The sequence below is a fragment of the Zootoca vivipara genome, chromosome 4, assembly GCF_963506605.1.
Source record: "Zootoca vivipara chromosome 4, rZooViv1.1, whole genome shotgun sequence".
NCBI lineage: Eukaryota > Metazoa > Chordata > Lepidosauria > Squamata > Lacertidae > Zootoca > Zootoca vivipara.
In genome coordinates this window covers 47919639-47929600 of record NC_083279.1, presented here as the reverse complement: position 1 = coordinate 47929600, position 9962 = coordinate 47919639, and the positions used below count along the sequence as shown (strand labels likewise).

The following is a 9962-nucleotide window of genomic DNA, read 5'->3' as shown; positions in this document are numbered from 1 at the left end:
ACAGCAGTCTATCAAAACTCAGCAGGGCAAGGCAGATTTATTTGGTTCAAGAAGACCTCCTCCTTCCTGTTGCAGCTGCTTGAGGTGAACCAGCTATCAATAATTGGGCCAATAAAATAACCGTTTCTAATCCCCAAAGCCAAGAACTGGATGTTGGGTTCAGGAAACAATGCAAGTCAACAGACTTTTGTAGCAACATTTCAGTTGATTTCTTATATATTTTATGTGGTCACAAGAAGCTGCTGTTTCCATGTGTTGCATTTTCCTATCTTGAGCAACAGGTAAAGGAGACTTGGGACATTTTAACTGGCAACCACTTTTATCTGGCATTATTTTCTTTTTTCCTGCATCTATCTCATGCAAGGAGGAACACAACTTTAGGAAATTCATTGGCCTAGGTATTCCCCTCATATACTATATGCTCATTTTTAAAGGCAATGATTCCACAAAATCAATATTTCAATATCTACTTGAGAAGGCTTTGATGGTGTTAGGTAAGCTTTATATTTCAGACTGGGCATTTTTTAAAATCTATATTTTTTTCTGTAGGCACTACGAGTAACAGATTTCTTAGGAGCTCAGTTATTTCTTACCATCAGAAAGTTCTTCCATATGTTTAGTCGGAATCTCCTTTCCTGTAACTTGAATCCATTGGTTCGGATCCTACCCTCTGGAGCAGGAGAAACAAACTTGCTCCATCTTCCATGCGACAGCCCTTGAGATATTTGAAGATTGCTATCATATCTCCTGGGATCCTGCAAGTTTAAGCTGTTTTAACCTGTGTTTGAATATGTATAGCTCCTGAAATATAGAAACATATCCACACACATTGTGCTGGAACATGTGTGGAATATTTTCCCTGTGGAATAATCTGTGAAACCCTTGCCAAGAGCTATGCATTCTTCCGGCATCTGGCCCACTGTTTTCTCTTTCTGGCACACTGAAATCTCCACTGTGCAGAACAATCTAGATGGGATCATATTGCGGAAGAACCTCACAGGTAAGGCAGATGGGTCTATCAATTCTCTTCACACTTCTCTGAATTTCACAGTGCAGTTCTCCAGATAAGTAATGCATACAAAAGTACATATACTAGTGTATAGTCTACATAATAAATAATGCATATATTAATGAAAATAACATGTATTTCATTTGGGAGAATAGCCTTGCAAAAATGTGTATATCAAGCAAAGTTACATTAAAATGTGTACATATTGACAGCACTAATCAGACACTCTAAAATGGTTTTAAAATAAATGCTGGTTTTAAAATAAATGCACAGTGATGTGGAAGGATAAACTTAATTTGAGAGATTTTCCCATCCCTAGTAATATGCCACCTTTGTGAGGATGTGTGTGAAAGTGACTTTTTTGGGCTGCATCCTGAAGGATTTCTCTTTCTAAGGCACTAGGACATAAGCAGTACTTTTATTACCAGTGGAGGAGTAACTTTTGTGCCATTTGTAATGCCTGCTTAATGAGGTACTTAAAAGATTCAACCATAGGCCCATCACACACATTTGCATAAAACATGCATATCCTAATTTATATGTATAGATGCAATTTTAAGTCTATGAGAAAACGAAGGTGGTAGATAATTCTCACTGTGCTTTTCCTGAATTTCCAGCACTTATCCAGGGCTAAGAATGAGGAAATGGATCACCAAAAGGGAGACAAAGTACCTAACATTTGCACATTTATAAATAGCCACTGGAATGTAAATAGGAATACACTGCATTTCATCATATTAGGGAGGACTGTGACCAGGTGACTTGTGTGCCTACTCAGGTTGGTGTCCTGGTGGCAACAGTTGATGGGCATCTACAAGGTCCCGGACTGCCCTCCCTCCTTGCGGTTCTTCATCTTTAAATTGTACTTTGACAAGGACAGTTCTTCAGATATAGGACTGTTCTCCAACAACCCTTCAATTATAGTGCTGCCCACTGTAAAAAAAAGGAGCTATGCCCATTCTAAGAAAAGGGCTTTTGGAGGAAGGAGCATTTTGATCTGTGTTGACATTCAGAAAAGCATATTGAAGGCACTGAAGACATTACTTTGCTGGATATCACAATTCATTATAAACTGGTGGACAAACTACCACCCACGTTGTGGCTCATCAGCACTGGATTTAGAGTGGTCCCCCCACTCAGGGGCACTGAACCAAGGGGGTGCAAAATAATTATAATACTTAGTTTTTTTACACATAATCAAAGTTAGAAATATTAAGTTGGGGTGTGTGCAGCATGCTCAGGGTGTCGTATTACCAAAGTTTACCCCTGCCCTCATTAAGAGAGTGCAGGCCAGGAGATGAGATGTAAAAGTTCCCAAGATGCACATGCAGTAGAAGCAAAGAAAGTAAAAAATATACTAACATGCATTTCTGGTTTCCCTCCTTTTGCTGTAATATAGATATCAGTTCTCTGTGAATTAGTTTAGGGTGTTGCGGGGTGGGATTAATAAGTGATCACTAAAGTATATTTCCCCCCACTAGGGAGTGCACACCGTATATTCGTGAGAGATCCTTTACAGAACTCTAATAGCAAATGCAAGTTGAGAATACTAGCAAATGCTTACTAAAATAGGGTCATTGGGAAACATGAAGGAGTCATTAGCGTGTTCAGAGATCACTAGAATTACAAAGATTGCTTTTTTAAAAACCTGTTGGGGATTATTCATAATAGTAAGAGAATGTGCAAAAATTGGTTGATATTACCCAAGACTTGTGGGCAATTAGGTATATTGACCTCTTCCTGAAAGGATTATGTGCATGTTTTCCATGAGGCCTGCTTAATGTGCACAACTGTCAATTGTTATGCACAGTAACCTCTCAACGTACATTTTTCATACGATAGATAGCCCAAACAGCCCCAGAATGTCCTCCATAGCCATGGTGCAGACAGTTCGGTGTCAGTCGGGAAAGAAAAACAGAAAACTGAGGGGTGGGGTGGGGAGGGTGGCAGTGGTACGTCCTGGTTGGAGAGGATAGCTGGCTAGAACCGTGGACAACAGTGCTTCTGTTAGAATAATAATAATAATAATAATAATAATAATAATAATAATAATAATAATTTATTATTTATACCCCGCCCAAGGTGAGGATATGCTGTATCATTTTGTTGTAGGTCCTATTGTCCTATCTTGGGCAGTGGGCTCTTAAGTTAAAATGTTCCTGAAAATGTTTCACAGTTCTGCTCCCTAATATGAGAAGCCCACTCACCCTTTCGGGTGTGGCGGCATCGTGGGATGGAGGAGGTTTCACTGAGGCCATGACGGGGGAATTCAAACTGTCTGGGCCATTCCTGGTGGGTGGAGAGGGCATAAGCCTGCTCCCTGCTTTGGCAAATGGGGATGCAGGCTGGGACTTGGGCTCTGCGGAGGGCAAAGACAATGGTGGGTTTCCCTCAGATCCAACCATCACCCATTTAAGCAGCCATCCCCCTGCCCCCTGCTATAAGAATAGGATAATGATTGGATGATTCTTTGAGTCTGAAATCACCCCTGCAAAGCTGCATTAGCCACAGGGAGAGATGAGCAGGTACCATACTGGATAAAGGACTGGATCCGTAGCTGGTGTCAACCATTTCAATCTCACACTGACAAAAGGATGACACTCGAGAAAGCATGATGGAATTGTGTCTCTTTGGATTTCACAGTGAATGGATTGGATGATGCGCTGAGTCTGAATGATGGTCATAACTTGGAATGGACCAATTTCCCATGGGTCCACCACAGCTCCCCCTGCCCCCATTGCCTCTCCACATCATGGAGTGTGGCTCAACTGCTTTAAGTCACCAGAAGCCATTTGTCCCACAGGCACCTTTCTGCAGTGCCCCTCTCCTTTGAGTTAAAGGTTGATGGATGGATGTCCACTGTTGGATGGAGAGCTATTAAACACCAGCTGATTCTATGAGTGCGGCCAAAAATAATCAAAAGCTCTATACCAGGCATAGACAAATTCGGCCCTCCAGATGTTTTTGGCCTACAACTCCCATGATCCCTCACTAGCAGGACCAGTGGTCAGGGGTGATTGGAATTGTAGTCCCAAAGCACCTACAAGGCCGAGTTTGCCTATGCCTGCTCTAGACTGTATTCTTGTTGTAAAATATATTGCTAGATATCTAGCCTGCTTGGAAAATAGACTTCTGTCACTTTGCACGTCTGTGAGATAAGAGCTTAAAGGTGGAAAAAAATGTCAAGAGCATCAAAAAGAGAAACACATCATTTTTTCAATGCTTTAATATGCTGAATGTGCAAGAAAGTTTCATAAAGATAATGCAAACAGGGGGAAATAAAATGCATTTCTACATTCTCAAGAGTAATAGCAAAGGTTGGCAAAAAATACCATGGAGCTGAGACTAATTAGCCACGTTTATCTCCCCCTCCAGATGTTTTGGGACTACAACTCCCATCATTCCTGACCACTGGTCCTCTTAGCTAGGGATGATGGGAGTTGTAGTCCCAAAACATCTGGAGGGCCAAGTTTCCCTATGCCTGGTTCATAGCTTTTGGGGGAGATGATTTGCAGTTGTGTGCAGACAGATGTGGACTGACCTCCCTGACAAGGAAAGAAGCAGAAAATCGGGGTAGAGAACAGGAAATGTTGAAAGCGACTGCTACACTAGCATTTTGTTTTCTGTTTTTGTCTTGGAGGGATGCCGTTGTTGGACGTTCCTGGTCTGTGCCTTCATTTCGTTCTACTTTGCTGAAATGAAAAGAAGAGAAATCTGCTTTATAGGGTGAACATTCCTGTTTCAACTGTCTGGAATCAGAATAGGGCTTGGGAGGAATTTCATTGGTTATGGATACGTTGGGGGTTATCCTTGCTCTTGTCTGCATGGCTTCCTACTTGGGTTGTCAACTAAGAGCTGTAGACCCAAAGAAATCAATGGAGTCAAGCTAGTTATGACTTAGTCCAGCTTTATTGTGGTGCATGCTCTAATTTTCTCCTGCTTGGACTACTGCAATGCGCTCTATGTGGGGCTACCTTTGAAGGTGACCCAGAAACTACAACTAATCCCGAATGCGGCAGCTATACTGGTGACTGGGAGCGGCCGCCAAGACCACATAACACCGGTCTTGAAAGATCTACATTGGCTCCCAGTACTTTTCCAAGCACAATTCAAGGTGTTGGTACTGAACTTTAAAGCCCTATATCAGGCACCCCCAAACTTCGGCCCTCCAGATGTTTTGGACTACAATTCCCATCATCCCTGACCACTGGTCCTGTTAGCTAGGGATCATGGGAGTTGTAGGCCAAAACATCTGGAGGCCGCAGTTTGGGGATGCCTGCCCTATATGGCCTCGGTCCAGTATACCTGAAGGAGTGTCTCCACCTCCATTGTTCTCCCCGGACATTGAGGTCCAGTACCAAGGGCCTTCTGGCGGTTCCCTGGCTGCGAGAAGCCAAGTTGCAGGGAACCAACCAGAGGGCCTTCTCGGTAGTGGTGCCCGCCCTGTGGAATGCCCTCTCGTCAGATGTCAAAGAGAAAAACAGCTACCAGATTTTTAGAAGACATCTGAAGGCAGGCCTCTTTAGGGAGGCTTTTAATCTTTAATCGATTATTTTACTTTTCTGTTGGAAGCTGCACAGAATGGCTGGGGAAACCCAGCCAAATGGGTGGGGTATAAATTATTATTATTATTATTATTATTATTATTATTATTATTATTATTATTATATTGATTTCCTGTGTCATTGCATCTGCTGCTTCTTTCTCTTCCATTCCCTTTCCTTGCTATCTCCAGTCCTTTCCAAATATTATTATTTAATCTCATACAAATTCTAAAAAGCAGCAAACCTTTTTGCTACTCTTCTTTGTTGGATAAATAGACAACGCCTTTTATTTTCACACCTTATACCAATTATATACCAATCATGCCAATTGTTGGGAATCATAGAAATGAATTATGTTGTGATTATATTATGAATTATGTTTTGACTGTAGTGAACCTTGTGGTAGGAGCAGCAGGATGGGGAGAGAGATGGAATGGGTGTGGCTGGTGGTTACCAAATAGCTGGGAAGTGTGATGAGAGGTTGGGGGAAATGGGAGCTGTGATGAAGAGCATGTACCCAATGCTTTTGTTGTTCAAAGAGATATCTGGATCCTTTTATCTGCAAAATAAATCCTGCTGCTGTTTCCTAGACTGAACCTACAGTAATAGGGTTTGAACATATGCAATCCCCACACACAACGGGTGGGGTGGGGATTCACACCTCCTTTTCCTTGGGAAAGGTTCTGATGTGCACCCACCAAACAAAGGGCTTTTGCCTTTAAAAGTACCAGTCACTGCTGGCTACAGATTCTGAGGAACTATTGGCCGAAACGATTTAGGGAACCTTCCTTTTCCCAGGGTGAAGTTAAACACATCCATAGAATTGTAAACATAGCAGGTATAAAGTGTGTGTGTGTGTGTGTGTGTGTGTGTGTGTGTGTGTGTGTGTGTGTTTTCAAGAGGCTTTCGACCAAGGTAGGTCAGGATTATTTTTTTCTCAAAAATTGCAGGTACAGTGGAACCTTGGTTTACGAACACCTCGGTTTACGAATTTTCGGTTTACAAATGCCACGGACCCATCTGGAACGGATTAATTCACTTTCCATTACTTTCAATGGGAAAGTTCGCTTCGGTTTATGAACGCTTCAGTTTATGAACAGACTTCCGGAACCAATTGTGTTCATAAACCGAGGTACCACTGTATTTGATAATATCTACAGAGAACCCACAACTAAGTGCTGCTCAAAATGAGATAAATGTTGATGGGGGCTGAGACTGGGAGACTTCCGAGCTCTCAGTCATTTACATTATGCTTCCTGAAGCAGGGGCATAGTGTGGGTTGCCGGTGCCTGGGATGGTAGACTGGGCAGCAGAGTCAGTCCCTTTGCTAACCAACATCTAATCAAGGGAGTCTCTTCTTGCAAACTAGCTCCGACTGGTAGCAGAGATAAAGCAGAAAAACGCAAAGTCAGGAGTGCCGCTGTGTCGCCTCACTCTCCTGTCCTTGCAGCGAGGTGCAACACACATGACTCTGGCAGTGCTTTCCCGCCTTCCTCCTTCTCCCTCCCTTATGCCTGGCCCAGGGGCAGGGCATGTGCAAGGCATCCCTTCGCCTGCCATGAGGTGAGGGAGGCACTGCCACTGCATCAGCCTAGAAGGCACGGCCTAGGTGCGGCTTTCAATGAAGGAGCCTGATGTGGAGGCAGCTGGTTGTGCCCCTTTAGAAATGTGTGCTCAAGGCCCCTCCGTCACTATCCAGAACCAGAGCCCAAGTGCATCACCTTGAACTTGGCTAGGGCCAACACTCCCCCTGTATTACCAAATGTATGGCATATTCCCCCCATTCCCCAGGAACAGCTGTAGAATAAGCTCTTGATATCTATTATTTAAAAACTAAAACAAATTAAACCTGTCACATACCTCCTCAGCCTCGGCCACCTCGGCCTCCTCTGCCGCCTCGACCTCCGCCGCCTCGACCTCCACCTCTGCCTCCTCTGCCACCTCGGCCTCCTCGACCTCCTCGACCTCCTCGGCCTCCTCGGCCTCCTCGGCCCCCGCCACGCCTGGCATCTGCCACACTAGCCAATCCTATAATCATGAGAATGGCTACCAGCCAGATCCATTTGAAGTTCATTTTTATCTGAAATCTTCACAGAATCTTCAGACCTGTTAAAGCATTCCATATCAAAGGTGTGACTCAACAGAGGTTCAATCTGCCTTTTTCCAAAAAGAAAGGCCAAAAAAGGGAGTGTTTGGTTTGACATTTGTATAGCATTTCTAGTGTCCAAAGTGCTGTTATGATGACATCAATCCTCTAAGGTGAACCAGAATTATCATCTGCCATATTGCAAGAGCTGAGGCTGAAAATGGCTTGCTCAAGTGGCAAGATTCAAACCAATGAAAAATTCACATCTGAGTAGGGAGGGGAAGGAGTGCATGTACTCCTGGGGTATCACTAACGCACCCACCCCACAATGTTTCAAAGCTTAGGAATGTGCCATGTGTTATGATGCTGGACTTGATAAACTTTGGGTTTGATCCAGCAAGGCAATCCTAACTAATCAAACTCTGAATCTTACTGTTTCCTGCTGCATCAGAGAGGAAAAAGAGGTAAATATTAATGAACTTGAGCAGCAGCAGTTACTCAAATAAAGGGAAGGAAACAGGTAGAAATACAAGATAAATGTATTTATGGATGGAAGAATAAACTACAAGATAAAAATTCATCAACAGGCACAAACACTTAAGCAGCTGTGTCTTATCAGCACAGATATCACAGCAGGCATGGTATACAGGGCCGGCTCTATGTAGACCCCCGGTGGCGCAGGGCACCATGGCGCCGGCCCGCCAGGAGGGCGCCGCGAGCTGCGCCCACCCGCTGGCCGGCCGGTCCGCCGGTCCGCTCCGCAGCTGCACGCAGCGCCCACCTGCCCACCGCACTGGGAAACGGGGTGGGAGGGCGCCGGAGAGATCGCGCTGTGCCTGCCCGCCCGCCCACCGCGCAGCAGCGCCGTGCCCACCCGCCCACCGCGCTGGGAAACAGGGCGGAAGGGCACTGGAGAGATCCAGCGCACCATGGCAACAGGGGTGCCATAGGGCGCTGGAGAGATCCGGCGCACCATGGCAACAGGGGCGCTTGAGACGGCGCTGGTGGTATATTTACAAAGCGTGAGGAAAGCTGGCTCTCCCAGGCTCTTTCTGCAGACCCCAACTCAATTCAACAGTGTCATGGAAATCAAAAGACTCCAACAGGATTGATGTGCATTCACACTCTCACACACCAATTAGAGATCAATTAACCTGTCAGTTTCAGAGTCTCTCAATTTCTCATTTTGACAATCCCAGATTCAGTTTGCTGTATTTTGCCATCAACTTTGAATTTTCTTATAAGTTTGCATGAAAATTCATCAGAATTTCTCCTAAACACCCCCACCTTTTTTGTATGCAACTTTGCCTCAGTACACATTTTTGCAGGCATTATTCCCTAAGAATGCATTTTGTTCTGTTATTTTCACCATTATCTGCCTTTCTAAGCCCCTGATGTGCACTTTCCGTACATCTTCTTTTGGTTGGAGAGGGTAACACAAAATTCGTAGAAGTCTGAATTTTGAACAATAGCCTCATTTCAGTTTGTGTATTGCGAAGTGGGTAGAGTTGCATTAAAATGAAAATCAAACCAAATCCCTTGCCTCCCAGTCAATAGAACCACTTGACTTACCCCACCTGAATGAGTTCCTGAAAGCTCGATGAAGAACAGCAGTCTATCAAAACTCAGAAGGGCAAGACAAATTTATATGGTTCAAGAAGACCTCCTTCTTCCTGTTGCAGCCCCTTGAGGTGAACCAGCTACCAATAATTGGGCCAATGAAATAACCGTTTCTAATCCCCAAAGCCAAGAACTGGATGTTGGGTTCAGGAAACAATGCAAGTCAACGGACTTTTGTAGCAACATTTCAGTTGATTTCTTATATCTTTTATGTCAAAAAAATATCCAACCGTTTTGTGGTCACAAGAAGCTGCTGTTTCCATGTGTTGCATTTTCCTATCTTGAGCAACAGGTAAAGGAGACTTAGGACATTTTAACTGGCAACCTCTTTTATCTGGCATTCTTTTCTTTTCTTTTTTACCCGCATCTTACTTATGCCAGGAGGAACACAACTTTAGCACATTCATTGGCCTAGGTATCCCCCTCATATATGCTCATTTTAAAAGGCAATGATTCCACAAAATCAATATTTTAATATCAACTGGAGAAGGCTTTTGATGGTGTTTATATTTCAGACTGGACATTTTTTATGTCTATAATTTTTCTGTAGTCACTAGGAGTAACAGATTTCTGTTCATTTAGAACAGAATATATGTATTTATTATATTTATTTGTCACTATGTGCAAGTGTCTCATGGTGATTGACATAATAAAAGTAAGAAATAACACAAAGCATTAGACCCAAAGATAAAAGTATCAGTTA

General features: G+C 43.6%; 1 long non-coding RNA gene across 1 annotated transcript; it reads right to left on the bottom strand.

Annotated features, from left to right (window-relative positions):
- Positions 1–4232: 4232 nt before the first annotated feature.
- Positions 4233–9248, bottom strand: LOC118085552 (uncharacterized). Its single transcript, XR_009557475.1, has 3 exons — positions 9212–9248; positions 7414–7659; positions 4233–4701 (listed from the first exon to the last, which is right to left on the bottom strand). It is a non-coding gene; the product is annotated as an uncharacterized LOC118085552 (long non-coding RNA).
- Positions 9249–9962: the final 714 nt, after the last annotated feature.